This window comes from Bradysia coprophila, unplaced genomic scaffold (genome assembly GCF_014529535.1).
Source record: "Bradysia coprophila strain Holo2 unplaced genomic scaffold, BU_Bcop_v1 contig_87, whole genome shotgun sequence".
NCBI classification, from domain to species: Eukaryota; Metazoa; Arthropoda; class Insecta; order Diptera; family Sciaridae; genus Bradysia; species Bradysia coprophila.
The window spans coordinates 397417-422339 of record NW_023504014.1 but is presented as its reverse complement, the minus strand read 5'-3'; the positions used below and the strand labels follow the sequence as shown (position 1 = coordinate 422339).

Below are 24923 nucleotides of genomic sequence, written 5' to 3'. Positions count from 1 at the left end.
GCAAACAATATTTATTAAAAAATAAAAATCTATTTATGATATTTGATATTTTCCATTAAGACGAAAACGAAAATTGTAAAAAGGAACATGTGTTCATATTTAGAAGCCGAAAAAATATAATTACGAGTGTTGAATTTTTATGCAGTTACATGTTGTAGATTTATCTTCTTAAAATTTTTGTTTTTTTTTTTTTTCTATGCATGTACGAGATATAGCATATAATGTGCACATCAATATATATCTTAAACAATTTTCATAGACCTATGTTCCATATGGTTGCATTGCAGTGTGCGCAGGTATAAAGTTTGTGAATATTATACAGTTTTGTTGTAATGAAGTACGTTGTGTTGGAGAAATGTTTTGGACGCATTTCCTGGATAAGGTCTTGTAATGATCTAATTAAAAACAGAGGAGGTTATTTTTTACCAATGGAATATAATTATATTTAAAAATATTTATCATTCAGTTCTCTCAACAATTTATTTATGTTCGTATTGTAACATTTGGTGGGTGGATTCATCATGAGTGTACTTAATCAGTTAAAAAAAATTTCTTCGGAAAATCAGAAGCTTGGTATGTTGGTCAATTAAAAATTTCGTTTTGAATTACTGAAATTGTTTCTTGTTCAGGAAAGGTAGAAAAGTGGAAACGCATGGACATGAACCAAGGGAAGTTTTATTTTTTATTTGTAAGAAATGTAGAACAAAATGTGAAATTCAAATTTGATTGTGAAAGGATGTCTTGTATTGTTTCTATCTTTTCGCAATTCCGGTCCATAATCATCACCTTTCCATGCATCCATTTAATGTCGTTTTGAAGGTATTTATTTCACAGTGCGTTTTTGATTATTTTTTCGCACTTGGGCTTTTTCACATTTTTTTCGCACGCTACATAGCTCAGTACCTTTAAGAAAGACTATATTTTATAAATAAAAACCAGGATTTGAACATCCAACACCAAAATTCTTCCAGACACCAAGCAACGACCATAGCCATTCGGCTACAGAGTCACACAATTATACAGTACGTATTGTTGAAGCGTACATACTAAGCATTGACTACTTGATTTTATTTGGCGCGTCTCTATACATCACATTGCAATGTGTGTATAGAACAGGTTGCTTGATCGTTCAAATGAATTCATGTTTGCATGTGAATGTTTGGTAGAAATTTTGGTAATATTTTGCATTGGAAAGGTGATTATGGCCCGAAATTGCGAAAAACGTTGTATCTGCCACGGTAGGTATGCCGGTATTTTTTCGCACACGACGTCTTGTCGACCTCGGCTTCGCCTCGGATCGACAATCGACATCTAATGCGAAAAAATACCTTCATACCTACCTTGGTAGATAATAGTTATTTATCTACCAAGGTAGGTATGAAGGTATTTTTTCGCACTAGATGTCGATTGTCGATCCGAGGCGAAGCCGAGGTCGACAAGACGTCGTGTGTAAAAATACCGGCATACCTACCGTGGTAGATACAACGTTTTTCGCAATTTCGGGCCATAATCACCTTTCCAATGCAAAACATGTCCTACATTTTGTTCCAAAATTCTTTTGTATACAGAAATTCATTTGAACGATCAAGAAGGCTGCATTATAATACACATTGCAATGTGATGTAAAGAGACGCGTTGAATGAAATCGAGTAGTCAATGCTTAGTATATACGCTTCAACAATACGTTCAGTATAATTGTGTGACTCTATAGCCGAATGGCTATAGTCGCTGCTTTGTGCTCAAAAACCTTTTGGTGTCGGGGGTTCGATTTCTGGTCAATGCAAGATTTTTATTTATAAAAATTTAGCCTTCGTTGAAGGTAATAGGTTCTTTAGCGTGCGAAAAAAAGTTGATATCGCACTGCGTGCGAAAAAGAAGTTGATAACGCACTGCGTGCGAAAAAAGTTCATATTGCGCTGTGTCCGGGAATACAGTGAAATAAATACCTTCAAAACGACATTAAATGGATGCATGGAAAGGTGATGATTATGGACCGGAATTGCGAAAATAACTATTAACTCACGTAAGTCTTATTCATATATCATAAAATACGTTCACTATGATCGATTTTGTAAAATGTATGAAATGTTAGCAAGAAACGTAAAATACTGAAATGTATGTAACGCTTGATAGCAAAATCACTTGAGTAAATCTAAACCGATTTTGGAAATTTCGGTTTTAATCGACGAGGAATAAAATTCCTCAAGTCAAGTTCGTAGGTGGTCGATGTTGGACAATTGATCTGGAAGTAATTCCCAAAAACATACTTGTCTGGCTTTCGGATTTCACGATATCTCGAGAAATCCAGAACCAATTTTGGAACTTTTGGTTTTATTCGACGAAGAAAAACGTTTTTGGGTTCAAGTTCGTAGCTTAGTACTCATGATCTTGAAGTAATTCCCAAAAGCAATTTTATCTGGTTTTTGATTGCACGATAACTCGAAAAATCCTGAGCTTATCACTGGTCGGTGCTGTCGGTGCTACAGTTGTACAAGTTAAGAATCCAGTGTGTTTATCACTGGTCATTGCTAATTTTCCTCGTTTCAATAACAAAAAATCGATTTACTTTAATTTCCCTAAATTTAAAAAGGCAGTCAAGGGACCCGACCCACAAACAGTAGGGCCTAGTCTATGTTATACACCAAAAAATGAATTTAATTAAAAATCAAAAAACTACGAAAAGAAGTACTTTTCCACCTTTCTTGTCTCATTTTAATATGAAAAAGTTACCAGCGCTAGTTCTGACATAATGCTTTTGAAATGACATGTCCTTAGAGGACTCTCTCTAACACTTATCAAGCGAAATGTGAAAGTTCCTTTGAGGAAAAAAATTGTGTAAAGAAGTACTGAATCATAGGGTAAAAGCACCAGTATTCGGTCATGACTCTAAATTCGTCCATTCTTTCGTGTTCTATTGTTTAAACAATAGATGGCCGGATTTAGATTCATGGCCGAATTCTGGTACTTTTACCCTTTGTGCGTATTGAAGTTTTTTGCAAGCAAAGTGTTGCTCATGGGTCAGAAATCTTACGCAGCAGCTTAGCAATGCTACGAGAAAATTTTGGATTTTTCAGTTTTGGGAGAACAATTTATATTTTTCGGCACTAATTTTGGGGTTATACAAGATTTGGGACTAAATTTATGTCAATTTCCAAGATACATAGTGCGAAAAACAACACCATTTGGTTGTTAGTAACGAAAATTGGCTGTTTCATGCTCCATTGTTTCATAATTCAACGACCCTTTTCCCAAGTCTCGGCACAAAGATAAAAAGTCGAATTCGGCCTCGTCTCGAATCAACCAATTTCACACGAAAACTCAACGGTAAAATTTTAATCCTTAGTTGTACAAATGATCATCAGTCCCTTCAATTGCCAATGTTCTCTTTATGCAATTAAGTGATGATATTTGTCACTTACGCCGCCTGTGATCAATGTCTCATGAACGCATTTTATCGCACTAGTGCGATGAAGGATTTGCAAAGGGTTTTTATCGCACTAGTGCGGTAAAAGCCACGTGTTACTGAAGTCACACTAAAATTATCTTCGGTATCTATTCAATTTTCTTCATTGCATAAAACGTTGTATGCAACACGAATCGTATGTGGGTATATTATCGCACTAGATGTCAGAGGCGAAGCCGACAAACCCCCTTGCAAATCCTTTATCGCACTAGTGCTATTTCGCACATCAGAAATCTAAGAAAGACATTTTAGTCGCCAGATAAATATCATTTATGTCCATGCCCTCAGTTCACCCTACTCCACAACCTTTGAATTCCCATTAGCGACAAATAAATCTCTCTCTTTGTATAACTAGTAGTTACATTATGTACGTAACACGAATGTAGGTAAACGTTAACAGTCATTAGACTTTTCAATGACTGTTATGGCATGAGAAACCGTTCGTATTACTCGAAACAACAAGAATTTCATTTGTTACCTTAAATAATTCACTACATTTAGAGATAGATAATACGTTGCCTACACGTCGTTAAACATTTTTACCATTTCATTTTTGTATGGCGCACCAATTCTCAAGAAACATTCGGAGAAAAAATTAAAATTAAATTATTTTTTTTTTCTTAATTATAAATCATACGAAATGAATAAATTACCTCTTTGATAATCCAAAAATCCATTAAAATATCCGATTAAATACCAAGTGCATTTGAATTTCTATATAACCGTCCGAAAAAAAAAAGACGACGACTAACAACCAACCAACGTTGTTGTATAGACAAAGATCCATAAAATTTATTGCCATCATCTAACAATAAATAAATTTATTTTTGTAAATCAACCTTGTAATCAAATCCAATAAATAGCCTTTTTTAAATTAAAATTCAAAAACTGATTTCTATGCGATCAACTAAAAATTTAAAAATGAAAAAAAAAATAATTTTTATTGGTTTCCGTTTACGTAATCACACAATATCCATACGTACACAATATTTTGTTTTTTTTTTTTTTTTTTTTATAAATAAAGTATTTTCAAAGACATTTTACCATTATCATCTCCAAAATATCTGTGTATATTATATGTGTAATACACTCTATCCTCTGTGCGGTGCGAGATGATGATTATGGGGACCTGTTTCTATTATTTGAAAATGTGGTTTAATAAATATTATTAAGCACAAAAATATAAATATAAAAAAAAAAAACAAATCTTTGGTATTGAGATTGTTACAACTATTTCCAAATTTATAATATAAATGGGATTGATGATATGGTAATTTCACGCAAGTATATATTCATGAATGTATTTTTTCAAACTTTTTTTTTTCTCTCTTCTGATGTTATTAAAGTGTACATTTAGAAATTCAAAAAACATTTGCATAAATTATATCGTTATTTCGTTTGATTATTAGTTGAACACAACGACGACGAACAAGAAAAAAAAACTATTTTATTGGTTTTTGGTAAATTTTGAGTGGATTGTGTGCGGTTAATGAGGATAATGAATCTTGTTTTTATGAAGAAAAAACCGAAACAACACACAACAACGACAACATTTTTCGATATGAATACCGTTCAAATAGATTCGTTTTATTTGTCTTCTAATTGATCCTAAAAATATTGATGACACGATACTTATTAGACACGAAAATGTCAACGATTAATTCAACTAATGACACAATTGTTGCTATGCTAATAGTGTTCAGCTTTCGTCTCCTGTATATTGAGACAGATCAATAACTAGAACCGGTAGGATCATCTCTCTTAATGTCACCTGCAGGATCCCCATGTAATCATAGCTCCTGTCAGTGATAGAAAGAACAATTAAACAAAGCTTCGATACAGTAAATTACTCTATTAAGACCATTACGACCAGCCAATATTTTGTTCAACAGATGGCTGTCATCTGTTATCGACCATGACAGCAATAATAAACGACAACCTCTGACTAGTAAGGTTTTATATCGCAAAAAGCATGTTCAAAACAAATGAAGTAACAGATGTCTTAGATCAATCTCTGACAATCTTCGATCAAATGAAGTAATAGATCAGATAGTAAAACTGTTTATATGCTTACCGTCTGTAACAGGTTAGTTAGGCGCTCTAGTTTCCGGACATGTACCAGTTGTGGGACACCCATTGATCTTCCATTGGAAAACTATACATGTATCCGGGGACTGGTGCTGCTGGCAAATAAAATTCCAAATTCTTTTTCTTGTTTTACTTAAGCTTCACAGTTTCACTAACGTCGAATGTAAAAGTCTGTTGCTTATTTTGTTAAAAGTACGATATGAATCTTTTACTTCAATAGGTTTAACAGAAATTTAGATATTTATGTGAAGACAGTGGCCAGAGCCTATCGCTTTTTTTTTCTTCTTGTCATTGTCAATAACAGATGAACAGTCTCGAATTTCAAAGAATTCTGACAATATCCCTTTATTCATTCCACTAGTGTTGTGTTGACAGTTTAAGAGAGGGAAAACTTTAAAAGGGAAGGAATTAATGAATGTTTATGTGAAAGCAATAGTAAATACCTCTCCTGTGAGGGGAATATCGAGGCGCTGATAATAATAGATTATTTTGAGTGCCGAAGGATTTTCTAAAAGATTTTTTTTTTGTCAATTTCAAAGGAATTTCATGCATTTTAACACGAATTTTTAGGATGAATTTAAGGCCAGGTTATGGCGTTATCTATACATATTGCGATAGATAACACCATAGCCTGGCCTCGACCTAGCTTAATCTTAACGAAAGATTTTCTATTGAGTACAAAATGATTATCTAAGTTCTCGCGTAAAGGAAATGACATTTATTGATTGGCTTGTAATTCGAAGTAAGCTTTATGCAATCCAATCCAACTTTAAGCTTTCCGTGTTGTAGAGCCATCAACCTCTTCTTGCAATATTTTGATGAAATTCAGGCAGGGTCAATTTTCTGACAAATTGATCTGCTTAATTTGCTAAAATGTTCAAAAATTTGGTATGATTTTCCAAAAGGATTTTGTTAGTAAATTTTGGAAAATGTAAGCAAGTTTAGCAAATCAATTTTCCAAAAATAGGCCCTGAATTGAGGAGGATAAACTGAAAACATATACAAAAGACACCTTGTACGATGAACAGAAATTACCCGAAAGTGTGAAACATTTTTAATTCAATTACTTCTATGACAACATCGTTGTTGTGAAATGTGTTTAAATTTTAAAAAATTATTCAAATTTTCATTTACTTTCTACGCTCATAATGTGGTTGTTCATTAAAATATTCACAATAAAATAGACCGACTGCTCACACATAATCACTTACAAGATAAAAAAAAATGAGTTTATTCATAATGAAGAAAGAAGTAATTGTCATAATTTCCAAAAAAATATATTAATACTGCATCTAGGCTGGTGCGTACACAGTCAACTACATATTAGGTAAAAGTTAATTGCAAAAGTAAAATACTGGGCACATAGAATAACCACACAAATCTCCTAAACAAATAAACGCAACAAAAATCTCACAATTAATTTTTCTTTTCTTTTCTTCCGAAATAAAAATGGACAATAATTCAAAAAGTCATTATATACCACACAGTGTTACACATTGAAGTTGATAATAAACTACGCAAATTTACAAGATACACTTCGTCTTTTTTTTGGTAAATATAATTAACACAAAGAGTGTAATAAAGGCTTTTATTTAGAAATAGTTTATTTAGCGGATGTTAATTTAATTACTGGAAAAAAATTAATTTTTAACAGCAAAATTTAGTACACGCGCATGAGATGAGTTTTTATCTTTTGCACAAATTTCCGGCACTCGATTGCCTGGATAATAAATAATTTTTATTGAGAATAATGAAGTAATATTTTACATTTTAATTTAATTTATAAAATTTATTAACGCAGACATGAGTTGGTACATGTGCTGTACTCAGGGCCTATTTTAAGGGAATTAAATTCGCTATAAATTCGCTAAAGGTCCTCAATTTTTTAGATGTTCTTTTGACCTATTCACTTCTAAGACTTCATATGAAAAGCCTCTGGATTTTTAGTTGTTTTTGATGTTCGACTTCGGTAAGTCAGCCAATTAATTTTAACAGCGATGGACCCTTTTTCCAATTTGTAGCCTACATTTAGGCGAAAAAATATACTTTTTTTTGATGATTTCTCTGAAACAAAATCTTTTTTTTAAATTGAAATCAACGAAGCAACGAAAAGTGTGTGGCTTTTAAAGAAAAACATTGATTTTTCCAAAATAAAAAAAGATTTTGGTTTAGATTAATCATCAAAAACGAATATTTTCCCGCCTAAATGTAGGCTACAAATTTGCAAAGGGTACATTGCTCTTGAATGATATTTCTTAAGATTTACGAGCAAAAAAATAGGAATTTTCGGGAGTTCCTTCAAAATAGGCCCTGCTTGTACTTACAACAATTTTTGCAAATCCGCAAATAGTCCTGTCCCACTAGCGTAAAAAGAATTGGGATTTAACTTTAAGGCTACGATCAAAACATTTTTATTTTGTCGAACTTTATGCACCAAAGGACGCTAAATCCAAATTTTCACTCATTTAGTTATGCTTTGGTAGGTTTAAGAGCGCTCACCACTTAGCAAATTTTTAGCCTACATTTGTGCGCAACAATATTCGTTTTTTGATGATTTCTCTGAACCAAAATCTTTTTTTGAAAAATTAAACCATCAAAGCATGCAAAAATGTGTTACTTTTAAAGGAACAATTGGTTTGTGAGTCAAAACGTTACCTACTCGGAGAAAACATTACAAAATGTGTAATTTACACATTTTGCAAACGTTTCTCCAAGGGGAATAAGTTATCAACCACAAACCAATTTTCCCTTTAAAAGTAACACATTTTTGAATGCTTTAATGGTTTGAATTTTTCAAAAAAAGATTTTGGTTCAGAGAAATCATCAAAAAACGAATATTTTTGCGCACAAATGTAGGCTACAGATTTGCCAAGGGGTGAGCGCTCTTAAATTCTATTTGAATTGTGTTAATGCGTCTGCATTTTAATCATCGAATCTATTACCTCAAATGTTAAAGTAATTTTGATGGAAAATCTTTTACTTCATTAGTCTTAGACTTTGTGTGTCGATTATTTCAGTCCTCGTTGTCCATAACAGTTAACTAGCCGTGTTTTGGAAAATCTGGACTGATTCTTCATTCGAACCAAACATCAACTGAATTTGAAAATTGCATCCAGGATGTCCTTCGAAGTATACTTTCCAAAAAAAAAAATACTTTGATCTGCAAAGTCACTTTGTTGTGACTTTTATTCGGGTTAGCTCTTGAAAACAATGTGGAGTGAATTAATATTTGATTAAATTGTCATGCACTCTCATTGACAGCCTTGAAATTCTTGCATCAGTGAACAATCACTTGCATTGCTTATCAAATGGGATAATTTTTCATTTAAACAATGAAACCTGCGAAACCTTTGTAACAACAAATCGAATTATCTCCGACAATAACAATTTTTCCCCTTGTAGCAAGACCAGCTCCGACCGACATAAAAGAACAAACTCATAAAAATAGTGTAACTAAGATAAGTGTTTCTCGGATTCGTTGTTATGTGCAGCCTTCGTCAAAGTAATGACAGTTGTCCATCCCTTTTGTTCCGACACGAGATTTTCTCTTTCTTTTGGCATTACAACGAAGTGTAAATTCATTTTTATGTGGGCGATATAAATCGATGATTTAATCATTCGATATTATGTCGCATTAATCCATCACACGCTTTTTTTCGTTGAGATAGTTTTTTTTTCCCGCTGTCGTCTTTTTCGTATGTTTCTTTTTTATTATTCTCTGTAGATGGAATAAGCACATAAAATTTACTCGAAATATCATTTGAATATTATCGGTGATTGAAGATAAATTTTTCATTGATTCGTCGGAGAAGATGGTCACATTAAAATGGATTTTATACATTCAAATCGTAGGAGACGCTTTCATTGTTTATCCTTATACACTTCTCTTATAAAATATGCTTTATGAGCTGAATGAGAAGAGATGATCTTAAGAAGACGTCGACGTAGTCATTTTAATTTAATTTCAATTTTTAAAATGAAAAAGGATAAATAGGAAATCGCTCAATGGAAATATTATTGGTCCATACGATACGGGGGAATTGTATGAGGAATGATGTAACCAAGACCTTAAAAGACCCTCAAACCTTTGGGAACCGTTCATCAATCTACTTACCTTTACCTCCTTCAAAACATCTTGAAAAGTTCAATAGTTTCTTGATTTAGAACTCCATCCACATATTCGACGAATACGACAATTTCTAAATCTGAATTCTTTGTGGAATTACAGTGGGTTCATTTTAGTTCGGAACATATTTGAAATTTTTGAGAGTTCTAAAAGTCATCGATGTTCCCAGTCAATAAAGCGTTTCCAGGTTATGATATTTTGGCACAAAATTTGAAAATCCCATAGCGAATTCAAATTTCGCGCCAAAATATCATAGACCGGGAAGAACTTAATTGACTGGGAACCTCGATGACTTTTAAAACTCTGATAAATCTGAAATTGTTCTTTCTAAAGATGAACACACTGTAAGTTAAAAGAAGGATTTGGCTAGAGTAGCTCACTTTTGTTGGCTGAGGACCGAAATGTACTTTAAGGAAAATTCATCGATTGTGAACGAAAAAATAGTTGTTTATGTCTCTGCCTGATAAATGCTTCTTTAATAACAAGCAAGACTAATAATCACAGGTCTTCTCACACAGGCCACTGCTTCTCAAACAAACATGCTCACACAATCGAACTTAATAGTCATCCCTACTGCAACAAATGGAACAAATGTTGAGAAATATAATCACCCAGCATACATCACTGCAATAGCCAAATGCCTAGGAGCATACATCCTCCCACATAACGTCATATGAGGCGTTTACAACATGGTCACTTGTGGCTTAGGTGCAGGGGCTCTATTCCGCTTATTCATACTAAACTAAACTAGGGAATAGGTGTGTCAATCGCGGCAGCAGGACAGTGCCAAGTGTGACAACAGGGCATGAATCATATTGACGTTTTCACCACTTGTCAGCAAATTTTCTTTAGCTGAATTTGACGCCTTTGTAGTTTTAATGGTAAACTAGTACGTCGTCCCATGCCCTGATTGGGTATCAAGACTTAAAGGTAATAGATTTTTGTATAATTCTATTACATTTCGTCGTAACATTACTAATGTCAATGCGCTTCTTTTCTGTGAACCAAGTTAACTGTTCACTGCTTAGATATAATTTCATGTTTAAGCAAAGCGATTTCCCCAGAAAATAGAGCGCTAAAAAATACTGAAAAAAAGATATTTGTGGAGCATCTACAGGCAAAGGCCCACAAGTGGCTGTAGCGCCGGTAAAGTAAAGTAAGATCTACAGGCCAAGGGAGATTTCGTACACATATCGTGTGAGTGTTAAAGCTTTTATCAATGAGCTGTACACCGTTTTTCTCAATAAATCCAACGAAAATTTTACCTTTTGTCACTGAGTTGAAAAAAATTATTTTTTTAATTTAAAGATCGTTGCACCTACGCAGAACGGTAGAATTTTTATTGAAATAAAGAGCTTAATCGAAGCATCGTCAATAGATTAGTGAGACACTTCTTCGCTTAAAGCATTGAAAAGCCTTGATGTTAATGAAGTGACGAAAACTTAAGTGTATCTTTGAAAGGCAATTCATTTCTTGTACAAGAACAAACTAACTGCTGTGTCCATCAATTTATATATAACCAGGTATGTGTGCTTTGGTGAGTAATTGAATGAAAAAAAAATTAATACAAGAAGATCGCTTTGGTAGATTAAAGCAAACCACAACTTTCATTCAATCCAAAGTACACATTTAGCAACATAATTAAATTATACGTCTTTATGTTACACAAAAAATTGCTTAACCCAATTATCTTTAATTTACCAAGAAATTACTTTTTTCGTAAAAAATGACGGATTCACTCACTAAAAACATTATTTATTGTTGCTACTTTGAATTTGGCATTAATTTTTTGAATAATTTATAATGATTTTAATCGTTAAAATTTTTTTTTTAATTTACATTTTTATAAAGAAGCACACACAACGACAGAGAGCGAGAAAGAAAGAAAAAAATTATCTTTAGGTAATGTCCATTGATACACTATAGACATTAAAAGCTATGAAAAGACACCATCATAACGACATTCACATTATTACCATTCAAATTCGTATATAGGAGAGAAATATATTTTTTTGTATAAAAAAAAAAGATTTTTGTTTAGACCATAAATCCCATAGTCTAGATAATAAAATACATACAGCAACTTGTGCGCGTTGGTTTCACACAGAAAAATGTTTAATAATCAAACAAGATTTTTAAGTGAATTCATTGGACAATCGACTAGTAAATGTACACATAAAATGAATGTATATAAAACACAAAACTTTAAATATAAAAAAAAAAACAAAAATTTGAATAAATTACCAATTATCTTAAAGTAGCGGCCATCTTCTTTTCGGTTTTATTAATAAAACACCCAAAAAAAAAGAAGATTAAATTAAACTACAAGGCAAGCTTAAAAATTGTTTTTTTCAAAAGATTTTACTATTACGCTTAACGAAAAAGTAATAAATGTTTTTGCACATTACGTATTTGTGCTCAGCATTTCTTTTCTTTTTACGTGACGCAATGGATTGGTTAAAATTGTGCGCCATTATCGCATTGCACCTGTAGGCCTGTTGTTAACAAATTCAGTGTGATCGATTCTCCAAGCACAGCTCCTTGGCATTTAATGCTACTAACAATTCGTTTCCGGATGCGTTTTTATTAAAGTTAGATCACTGGAAGACATAAGAATCGAGCACTTTACGTTTCAGATTGTTATTCATTATGATTTTGAAAATAAGCCAAGATTCATTTTAAGTTTCCAATATTCCAATATTCAATTCCAAAAATTCCATTCACTTCCAAGAACCCCGTGGTTTCAGAAGTGGTAATATCAACAAAAAAATGCAATTAAAATAATAAGAAATTAGATTGAAGCCGTATCAAGGTCACCTAACCATTCGTTAATCCTAAATATTCAATTTAAGTATTTAAGAGGCATCGACACTTAGCTAAAATTGTAGCCTACATTTGTGTGTCACGTCATTTCATTTTTGATGATATCTTTTCATCAGAATCCTTTTTGGAAAATTTACGACCGTAATAGCAACCACGAATGTGTCATATTTAAATAGAAATTAGGTTTGATTGTATTCGTTTGACCAGCTCTGAGAAAAGTCAGCAGTTAACGAAATTTTCACAAACTGATCAATTTTCTCAGAGCTAGTCAAACGAATACCTACAACCAAATCTATTGTCTGTTGAAAGCTAACACATTCGTGGTCGTTATTGCGGTCCTACTTTTTTTGAAAAGGAATTCTGGTGGAAAGTTATCATCAAAAGTAAACTAAAATCTAGTATTCAAAAAACGCCCAAATGTATGCTTTTCAGCAAAGCATCGATGCCTCTAAATGTTCACTCGAAATTCCAATTTTTCCACAAAACTCCGAGGCTGTAAACTTTGGGAAGGTCACGCAGATGCAGATACGGAGTTATTTTGTCCTAGAACCCTGTGGGTCTGTGGTCGTCGATATTCGTAACGATTTTTTTTTGCAATTTCATCTTAAGACCGATTTTGTTCGATTATTCGTTTTACTGTCGGAGCTTGTGCTTGGTATAGATATATCTCTATCCAATGTCGAGGCAATATTTGGTGTGAAAATGAATGGTGCACTTTCTTATTTAGTCCTATATACAGTGTATTAACAAACGAAGTACTAGATTTTTCACAACAATGTTCTAATCGACGCTGTTAATGCGTTTGCGGTTTCTATGAATTGTTAAGTATTTTCTGACGTAGCGTTAATTTCGTAGACCGATAAATGCTGTATGCTGTATGTCCTACTAGAATTAATTGTCACCACTCCCAATTTTAAATAGTGCGACCATCCAAACAACCTCAATGAATGGTTCAATAATAATCCAATGATGTAATGTCCAATTTATCCGGTCACAGGCGGCAAGCATATGACCAGTATTACTATCGTGTCTATTACTTCTATCGATCAAAGTATTTTTAATTGTTATCGATAACAGTTGAATAGCCGTATATGACAGGTTATAATCGGTAGCAATAAATTCTAAAAATTAAACAAAATGCCAAATCAATAAAACGTAAAAAGCCCTAGAAAATGTAGTCCTTCCTATTCTCAAACGATGCATAAAACAACGCGTCATTTCATTCCAGAGAAATTTCAATTTATTCAATTATTTGAAATTCTCCATACCCCGACCAATTTTTTTTTTTAAATATTTATAACGTTTAACCTACCTATCTTACTGTAAAATCTCCGGCCAACTAAAATTATTTTCATAAAAATAATAGTCAAAATCCATGACTTTTTGAGATAAATCGTGTTATTTCACATAATCTCATAAGAGATGCTGCGTAAAACAACAATAGATGTTAGACCAGGTAAAAATGGATATTTATATTAAACGTCTGTGTAATTTTTGTTTCGTTCTTTACTCCTACAAATCTTTGACTTAATGCACTAAACGTAATATATTTCAACAGGTTTTTTTTAGCTATTTTTTTTCTGTTAAAAACATTTTTTTTTACTTCGGGTAAATGCTATTTAATTTTGATCTTTTACCTGAGGTCACATAAAAATGGTGTGCGTATAAAAATTGCTATTTTTGTTATAAAAGTCCTATTCTTGTACAACGTATCAAATTGATTTTTTTTTTTCATTCTTGATTCAATACGTGCATTTTATAAAGGTATTATGCTTTACTTGTTATAACAAATGTATGTAATATATATACAGAGCAGAGCAGTGAATTGTGCGGTTCATTTAATTCAATATTTTAGTACATTTCAGTTTAAGATAGGCTTCGCCTAAAACGTGACATCACAAAGGACATTGTTGGATGTGTAACAGCATCTGTAATATATACGAATGTCACAGATCTAAATTTAACATTTCATAAAAGCAGACCGGAATGTTTGGTTTTCTCATAGTTTTACCTTTTTTTCGGGTAAAGGGCCGAATCCAATTGGTAAATTTCTTTTAGTTTTGCTATCTTTATAATATTACGGAAGAAATGTTATTAATTAAGTTTAAAAAAATCGGTCGTGTATGTTACGGTCGTGTCCTGAAGAATTACTCTTATAATTTGTAATAAAAAGCTTACGGCGAGGCATTGGGTATTTTAACATAAATCGTACACTTGTTTGCTTGAACTAAACCGAATAACTAGGGATGGTCGATAGCCTGAAACGTGAATGAGAGTTTGAAGAGAACTTTTCAGACTATTGATTGGAACAACTTCAGATGGTGAAAAAACAAAAACTGAAAATTCCCGAGAAGATACATTGGACTATTTTCTTCTTCACCAATATAGTGCTTTACGGTATTATCATCCCCAGTCTAAACTAAAAAATATATTTTCAAAGTCTTTTTTATTCACATTCTTTGTCGAAATAACGTTTATTACAACACAGATTCGACTGATTTCCGACTATATTTTTTGATCTATTGAAGTTTCAAATTTATTCTGGATCGTATATTGAGTAGAAGAATGAAAATACTGGATGGAAGTACCGTAAAATACCTTTTTGCTGAGCCAGATATACTGTTACTCGCCAATTTTCAGTTTTTGTTTTTTCGTCACCTGAAGTTGATCCGGACAATAGTCTAAAAAAAATGGGGTTTCTGATTCCATGAGCCAGGAAATATAGCAGGCACAGTATTTACCACATGTGTTATTTCTTCCATTATTGTGAAGCCAGGTAACGTTACTCCTTCCTTCATCTGTTCTAAATAAAAGATAATTGTGTTTAAATGGAACGGTGTTTCAGGCAAAATCTTTTACTTCATTTGTTTTAACAAACGCTACTATAATAGGGCGTATCGAATTTTGCAAATTTTAAGGACCGCGATAGCCTGTGTGCGGAAAACGTATATCATCGAAAACTGTGTCCGGGCATGTGGTTGATGGATCCAATGGAGCCATGGAAGATGTCCCCCCGGGCAACTTTAAGTTTCCGAAGGTCATAATTCGGAAAGTTGATAGTATTTTTGAAAACAATGTTCTAGCGGAATGTAGAGCTTTGAAAACTCTACAAAACTACCGAAGAAACCGATGGGCTTAAAGGTGTCACTGCCAAGATTGCCTAACATCGAAAATGTGACCATTTGGTTTTTGACTTATATTTCCTGAGAGACAAATGATTTTGTTTAGCCTGTGGTATGAGATGGTAGAGGAGGTCGAGCACTTCCAGTACACTAGGCATGTCCCGATCCATTATACACTTGAAATCACTTTTATAACATTTGTGAATGGAATTTTTAAGAGTGGCCACGTCGCCCACGAAGCAAGTGCAGACACTGCAACCGGTGCTGTTGAGTCGAGGACACCTTGGCCAGTAAGTATGCATAATATTCCATGACAGTAGCTGAACTTTTTCAAGATATCCGATCGGGACATGCCTAGTGTACTGGTAGTGCTCGACCTCCTCTACCATCTCATACCACAGGCTAAACAAAATCATTTGTCTCTCAGGAAATATAAGTCAAAAACCAAATGGTCACATTTTCGATGTTAGGCAATCTTGGCAGTGACACCTTTTGGACCATCGGTTTCTTCGGTAGTTTTGTAGAGTTTTCAAAGCTCTACATTCCGCTGGAACATTGTTTTCAAAAATACTATCAACTTTCCGAATTATGACCTTCGGAAACTTAAAGTCGCCCGGGGGGACATCTTCCATGGCTCCATTGGATCCATCAACCACATGCCCGGACACAGTTTTCGATGATATACGTTTTCCGCACACAGGCTATCGCGGTCCTTAAAATTTGCAAAATTCGATACGCCCTACTATAGTAGTACTATAACCCTAAGTGCATCTGGCTATTTTGTTGTGGTTGGTGGCTAGCCATTTCTAAAAGTTAAAATGAAATAATAATACTGAAAGAAACAGTCAATAAGATCCGACTGATCCTATTTGATAAATTGGCATTATATAGTAAAATCTAAGTTGAGTCAAGTGAAGTAAACGATTTTGTGTAAATATGTTTTAAGTACTCAGAACAAAAGAAGTAACAGATTCGGTAACTATTGAATGGTTTGTAAAATGTAAAAATCTTTTACTTCATTTGTTTTAACATTTCATTTTGTTGTGGTTGCCGCTGGCTAGCCATTTCTACAATGTAAAATCTAGTATTTGAATCCATCAAATCCATGACAATATCGATGAAATAAATGATACTGAAAGAAACAGTCAATAAGATCCGACTCGATTAGGATGCGTCGATTGTGTAAAGTTATGATGAATTCAACGACAACCAAAATAAAACGAAAATAATTGTCTGCCGTCCTATACCCAATTATTATGTCAAGAGATAGTATAAGTAAATAGAAAAATAAATGGAGAGAAAAGTGCATGTCCTTGCAAACAAACATTGCTTTGAATGCAAAATTGTTCAATTTTCGAAAATTTGGATGTTAATTTTACTCAATATTTTTGGTTCAAAGATAAATATCCTAAGTAAATATCAGAAACTGAGTAAATATTTATCGATTTAATACCATTTTTTTTATGACGGATGTACAGGCCAAAAGTACTTATCACTCCTTGATTTTTTTTTTCTTCTTCTTCTTCTTCTCTTCCACTCCGCATGTAATATAAATAATATTTAAAAAAAAGAGAGATGGCATATTATGAAGTGGTGGGCAGAAAAATACCTTCAATACCCGAATTATAAGTGCAACGAAAGGTATATTCTTGAATCTCTGAAAATTTTCATTTTAAGATTTTTTCCATTCTTTTTCGTCAGATAAGACGTTCGGAATATCATAAAACAATCATGCAACGAGTGTTCCCGAATGTATTTGTATTTTGATTCCTATTAATAATGTACCATAGATAACTATAAGAAACATAAAGCAGCATCCACAACACCACAATCATATTTTCGTGAACATCATTACGTAATACAATGATATGAACAATTAATCACACGAACATTGTGGTATTGTTTAATGCCTCCCCATATATCCTTCTTTTATGTGTATGCTTATCTGTTAAACAAAACCATCCTTAAATTAGCTTCGTTTAAGTGACCTGCAATATGTAGCAGACAAAAAGTCAACCATGAAAAGCATTTTGTTATATAATGAAAATGTAAAAAACCATTAAAGTATAAAAATGTATTTAATGCTACGAGTGTAACCACCCAATCGGCTCATCTTATACATTCATTAATTTTATTTTGTAGACGAAAATGCAGGTAAGAAATGTTTTTTTGTTGTTGTTGTTGTTGTTCTCTTCGAAAAGAATACATAAATTTATAGATATTTTAAAAACAATCGAGCGTACATATCTTATGATCCATCTACTCTCCCTGCACTCCATCCACATACATATATATATATATATACACTTGAACACTTATTATTGACAAGGGTAAGAAATATTTTCGTTGAAATCTCCTTTTTATTTTTACCTTTTTTTTCGTCTTAACAAGCGTACAATGTACAACGCCGTACATACTCTATGATGCATTCGTGTACGGTGTACACTTTGTAATACAATAAACAAAATAAATGATTCTGATTCGGATGCTATGGAAGGTACCCACAATTTTATGATTTAGATGAGAGAAATAATAAAGAGAAATCCATTTTACCTGAACAATTTTATCCTTGATAAGTGTAGATACATACATAAACGAACGATGGTGTATTAAACGTTCGACAACGAATTGAAATTGGTTGAATTCAATCACTTGATGGACGGACATTTTTATTTATAGAAAATTGATTTTTATCGGTTTCTCAAGTAGTTATTAGTGGACGAAAATGGTTTTGTGTCTCAAACGTATCGTTCCAGAATATATTAATCAAGCCATCGTTTTTCGTATTTTTGGTTCATCGATTGCATGATTTGATTGATTTATTTTTTTAAATGAAATCACTTTTCAATTAGCCATCCATGCTCCATATTCTATCATCATTCAACAACTTTAGCTCTCTTTTCTATTCAATTCACTATAATCTCGACACCAAATTTCCATTCCTCACAGATTACTAAGACTCTTTCAGTGCACTATGAAGATTTGAAACCGTTCTTACATTAATAAAGTAGTTTGCGAATACCTGTAGTACCTGAATCTGTTTCAGTCTGACACTCTGATTTGTTCAATCCTGGAAATAGTGAAGCAAAGCAAGTTAACTTCAGGTTGAACTTGGAACAAGAAGTTGATCTGTTTACAGTATTTACCTTCCGCGATAGCCTTTGTGCGGAAAACGTAGATTGAAAACTAAGTCCAGGTATATGGTTGATGGATCCGAAGGTTCCCGGGAAGAAGTCCCACCGGACGACTTTAACTTTCAAATGGTCATAACTCGGAAAGTTAAGAGTATTTTTGAAAACAATGTTCTAGCAGGATGTAGAGCGTTAAAAACTCTACAAAACTGCCAAAGAAACCGATGGTCCAAAAGGTGTGTCTGTCGAGGTTTTCTAACATCGAAAGTTCGACATTTTGGTTTTTGACTTTTATTTCCTGTGAGACAAATTATTAAGTTTAGCTTTTGGCATGAGGTTGTAGAGGAGGTCGAGTACTACCAGTACACTAGGCATTGTCCCGGTCGGCGATCCATCCGAAACCACTTTTTCAACATTAATGAATGAACTTTTTAAGTGTACCCACGTCGCCCACGAAGCCAGTGCAGACACTGTAACCGGTGTTGCTGAGTCGAGGTAACCTTGGCCAGTAAGTGCACATAATATTCCATAACAGTAGCTGAACTCTTTTACAAAATATTTGGGATCTCGATGTAGCACATTATATTGACACGGTATACCACGAAGTTCAACCTTTTGTAAAAATATCGAAAAATGTGTATTTGCAACGAAATCGACTTCTTACTACTGTTCGTGGGTCAAATAACTAATTAAAACGATTATTTGTTGTTTTTCTCACAAATTTCACTTTCTCAGATTTTGTAGTACCTCCTCTACAACCTCATGCCAAAAGCTAAAGTTAATAATTTGTCTCTCAGGAAATAAAAGTCAAAAACCAAAATGTCGAACTTTTGATGTTAGAAAACCCCGACAGACACACCTTTTGGACCATCGGTTTCTTTGGCAGTTTTGTAGAGTTTTTAACGCTCTACATCCTGCTAGAACATTGTTTTCAGAAATACTCTTAACTTTCCGAGTTATGACCATTTGAAAGTTAAAGTCGTCCGGGGGGACTTCTTCCCGGGCACCTTCGGATCCATCAACCATATGCCTGGACTTAGTTTTCAATGATTTACGTTTTCCGCACACAGGCTATCGCGACCTTTAAAATTCTCAAAATTCGATACGCCCTATTGTGCAATGGAGACCCAGTGACACTTTGAAGTAATCAAGTCACTTTCCGAATTCTCTTTTACGAGAATGAGATTTGGCCATTTTTCTAATATTCCCTGACCTGACGGGAACTTTCAGGCAGAACTGGTTTTTGACCAGGTCCAAAACCCAGCTCACACATCTAAACCCCGCAAGTTATCATCTGTAGTTGACAACTTCGACAACTAAACTAAACAATGAACGTTTGATAAATTGACCTTACATATCAAAATCTCAATCAAATCAAGTGAAGTAATAGATTTTGTGTCAATACGTTGAAAGTTCTCAGAACAAAAGAAGTAACAGATTCGAGTACTATATCGAATGTTCTGTAAAATATTTGGAAGTTTAAATTAACCAGTAGAATGAAAGGCGTTCTACTCCTAAAAATAATGGCATTTTCGCGGATTGAACAGCCAGTTGAACTCTTTGATCATTGCAATTTTTGGACTTTGAAAATACTAGTCATGGCTCAGAAGATATAGGAATTTTTTCGGTTTTCCATTTTTTAACACATTATACATGCGCGAACCAATATTAGTGAAAATGAATACAATGGTTCGGCGATCCGGGCAAGCTATGGCTCGTTTGAATCGTTTTTCAATTCTAAAAAATTGGGATCTTTTACTTTTTCGGTTAGTTTCCGATTTTGAGCGTGAACACGTGAAAAGTTATCGCATGTCAAGGGGTCATGAAAACATGTATATTTCATACAAAAAACATTCAATCTAAACAGCATAAAATCGTACGAAGTAAATATCATTTTGTCTGAATCCGTGGCTTTGACGCTAGAGCTCTCGACTTATAATCGGAAGGGCCCGTGTTCAAGTCCACGGCTAGGCAAGCTGATTTTTCCTTAATTTGTTTCACTCACTCACTCATATGTTATTCTACTGGTCCATTGCCAATGAACAACGTTAAAAATATCCTTTTTTTTTAATGGAATCAGGAATTTTGGGTCTTGAGAAAAGCGGCCATACGATTGTTTTTAAAGTCTTGGACTTTTCATCAGATCACCGATTCAGCCATACCTCTCACGAGTAGTTTAAGTCACTATTCGTAGATTTTATCCGCAGATCAAGTTACAATTTTTAGTCGGGAACAGAGTCGGAGTTACCCTGTCCAAATGAAAACGACAACATTCTTGTGCTATTCTACAGGTAATTTCTTCTGTATAGTTTCAGGGAAATCATTCAGGATTAAACGGAGCCTCACTGTACTACTCCAAAAATCGGATATTCCGCCTGCGTCACGTAAAAATAATTTTTCACAAATACCCACCCCTGCTGTTTTAAAATCCTTGAACGATTCTGAGAGCATCCTCGATTCAGGCATTTTAAAATAAAAACAAAAGTACGACCCAACCTAATCGCACGATGTAATGCTCAGCTGACGAATCAAAATTTCTTGTATCTTCTTCGTACCTTACCTCAACAGGTGTTCAATTGTTTTAGAACCAAGCTTAGAACGACAAAAATATCGAGAAATATTCAAATCGTGTGCAACAATTAGTGCCGTGCCTTCTGACATATCGTAGTGGTTACAAACATCAAAATATGGTATATTTTGACATAAGCCGACGCCGCAATAGAAGACATATTGAAGACATATGTCGTAAGTCAGTTTTTTATGTCAAATTTTATGCGATAAGTTGTGAGTAAATTGAAAGAGAATCCTGCACGTCACAAAGATCAATTTTATCAAAAAATTTACTTTATTTTCCGAGTCGCTGCAAGGGTAAATATTTTACACACGACATAAAGTCGAGTTCGTCCAAAACAATCTCGCATTCACGAATTAATTTTTTTTAGTACGACAATGGAAAACAATCCGGATCTCGTTAGTGAAACTGACATTCTATCGAAAACGGGGAAAAATCTTTACTTGAACGCAGAGAAGGCTGACGTTCATTTCACTTTTGATTCTGTTGACGAGCGTGTTCCAGCGCACAAAATCATTCTGGCTGGTGGCAGTGATGTATTCGAAACAATGTTTTATGGTTCATTGAAAGAAGAAGGTGACGTCAAAATCGTCGACTCTACAGTTGAGGCGTTCAAAGAGTTTCTGCGCTTCTTCTATTTCAACACACCCGTTTCGAGCATGGAGCACGTACCTGAGATCATGTATCTCAGCAAAAAGTACAATGTGACAGAATGCCATCAAGGGTGTGCAAGTTTGTTGAGAAGGAGCGTCACCAGTGAAACGGTGCTTTCCACTCTCAGTTTGGCTCTCTTTCATGAACATGAACAGCTGCAGCGAACATGTGAAGCGTTCATTGAAGCCAATTTGCATAAAATTTTAAAGTCGGCAAAGTTTTTATTATGTGAACGTCAGGTGTTGGAGCGAATCGTGAAAATGGATCGTGCTGCTGTAATTTCAGAAACGGAAATGTTTGAGGCGTGCATGACTTGGGTCAGAGCGGCCAGCGAGGAGGTTAACCTGACTCGGGATATTGTCCTAAGTCAACTGGAGAATTTGTTCCATGAAATTCGTTTCGGAGACATGACTTTCCAGGAATTTGCCAAACTCTTGCCAGTGTATGGCGAGCTGTTTTCCGTGAAGGAATACAGCGAAATTTTGCAAGTGATTTCAGGACAGGAAACCGAGCCAAAACTATTCATGACGTCTCGCCGTTTGAGGGGTTGCGATGACACAGTGAGAATTCGATGCGACCGATCTTCGTCCGTCGGAATGTATTGCACTGTTCCAACGGAAAAAATCACAATGTTGTCGTCCAATGCCTTGCTGTCGTTGGAAAATTTTTCTGTTGTACCGATATTCAACTGTTATTTTAATTTCATTGACTGTTTGTCGGATATAGTGGTGACGATCACTGTAAATTCAACAGACATGCTGGCCAAATTTAAATGCACATTGGAAAGGTCAAGTGCTGAGAATGAATACACCGTGAATCTACCAAGACCAATATCCATCCAACCGAAAACTCTTTACGGGATATCGATTAAGTTTCCAACAAATGAGCGTCGTTATTCGCGCATGAATTTGAAACCAACTGTGAACATGGACACGGGGATCGTTGTTAATTTTTCTAACGATGCAGTTAATGACGTTGGCTTGGCGGTAGGAATCATTAAATCAATTGTCTTTAATTGCCCGGCTTACAAAGGTTCGAGTAAAATGTCTACTTGTAGTCGCTCTTTAGATTGTCCGAATAAAGTTGATTGATTGGGTCATTAGTTTATGTTTATTCATTTTCCGGTGTGGAACCATAGTATGGCACTAGTCGAGCAACTCGACCATGTCGAAAGGACAGCTATATCGTTTAGTCTTTGGTCAAACTCATGACAGTTTAAAGGGTTTGCGATTAAGACCTATGCACGTAAGAGTCCAAATTGAAGGGGTCAGCGCATGTAAAAAAAAAGGTACAGTGGGTTCAAAAACTCAGTCTTTTTTCAGCTTTTTAAAGGAACTAATTCGGGTCGGTCGCAACATGATACGCACTGAACACTATCATTGCTGAAATTAATTGCAAAGTTAACTGTTGGACCCGTTGGACCCTCAAACACATCAACCCTCATCTATGGGTGACGTATAACGTCAATATTTGCGCAACAACAAAAGAATTATCGTCGCTATGTAAGCCAACAAAACAAGGGAAAAACACGCTCCGACAAAACAAGGGAAAAAACAGACTTCGGAAAAACACACTCCGTCAACGCCGACCCTGGCGAAAACGCCAGACACTGGATTCCTCCTTCTACGAACGCCGCAAAAGGGGGTACACCAACAAAAGAAGGGAAAAAACACACTCCGGAAAACGTGCTCCGACAAAAACAAGGGAAAAATAAGGGAAAAACACGCTCCGGAAAAACACTACGTCAACGCAGACCTTAACGAAAACCTCCTTCAAAAAGGAGTTCCTCTCCTCACGAATGCCAACAAAGGATTTCACCTTTATGAACGCCGCCAACAAAGGACCTTTTCTTCCCAACGAACGTCGCCAACAAAGAAGAATTCCATCTTCCACGAACGCAGCTAGCAAAAGAAGAACTCCTTCCCCAACGGACGCAGTCAGAAAAACCTTCTCTTCTTACGAACGCCCCCAACAAAAGAAATTCTCCTTTCACGAACGCCGCCAACAAAAGAAATTCTCCTTTCACGAACGCCGCTAACAAAGATGTGCAGCAAAATACATTCACATTCTTGATTGTCAGTTTTCATTTTAAATTTTCAGCGTAATTAAGCATAGAATCGATCAGTTGGTATGCCTCCGGCTGACATAGAATAGATTGTTATGATCAGAGCGAACAAACCGAAGACTAGTTATTATAACTTGCCTTGGGGTACTTGTCAAAGTATTTGCTTCTCTTTCGTACGTTGAGAGCGAGAGGACAGAAGACCAGTTTATTATAACTTGCCTTGGGGTACTTGTCAAAATATCTTCTTCTCTTTCATCATAACACTCTATGCACACCTGAAGGTTTTCATTTTTTTTTTGTATTGGAGAGAATTCTCTCAATTTCACATCAGATAAATGCTAATATGACGACTGGGTCGTTTCGACGGAGAGGCAATATATCTCATGATTTTTATTTGGTCGAGGGAAAATGTATTGAATTCTCTCTCAAAAAGCAGCTGTCATTCGACATGTTCCCTCTATTCGTCGAAACAACGTCCCATATGGGTCTACTGGGCTGACATTTCACTTCGACCAACTGTGTGGCTTGCAACACAAATTATCTAGTGTGTGTTTTACGTGGAATGAAAGCGGGTGAGTTCAACTACAAAACCCTATAGGCACTTCCGCGGATACGCGCTGTTGCAAGCCAGCAGAACTGTCACAACATTTACCATATTTTTAGTTATAAGCCCAGAACAGGTGGCGGCACCTACCATCACTGTTTTCATAACCCCTTGACATGCTACAGCTTTTCCAAAAATAGAAAACTAACCGGAAAAGTAAAAGAATTGAAAGACGATTCAAACAAGCTATAGCTTGCCCGGATTGTTTTTAAATTGGTTCAAGTTTTGGCGATATCACTTTTAATAGTAAGCTGACAAATCTAAAAAAAAGTTCC

General features: G+C 34.7%; 1 protein-coding gene across 12 annotated transcripts in view; it reads left to right on the top strand.

The window, feature by feature from the left end:
* LOC119084566 (voltage-dependent L-type calcium channel subunit beta-2) overlaps nt 1-24923 on the top strand; it is a 146997-nt gene that overhangs the window by 24277 nt on the left and 97797 nt on the right. The window lies entirely within an intron of this gene.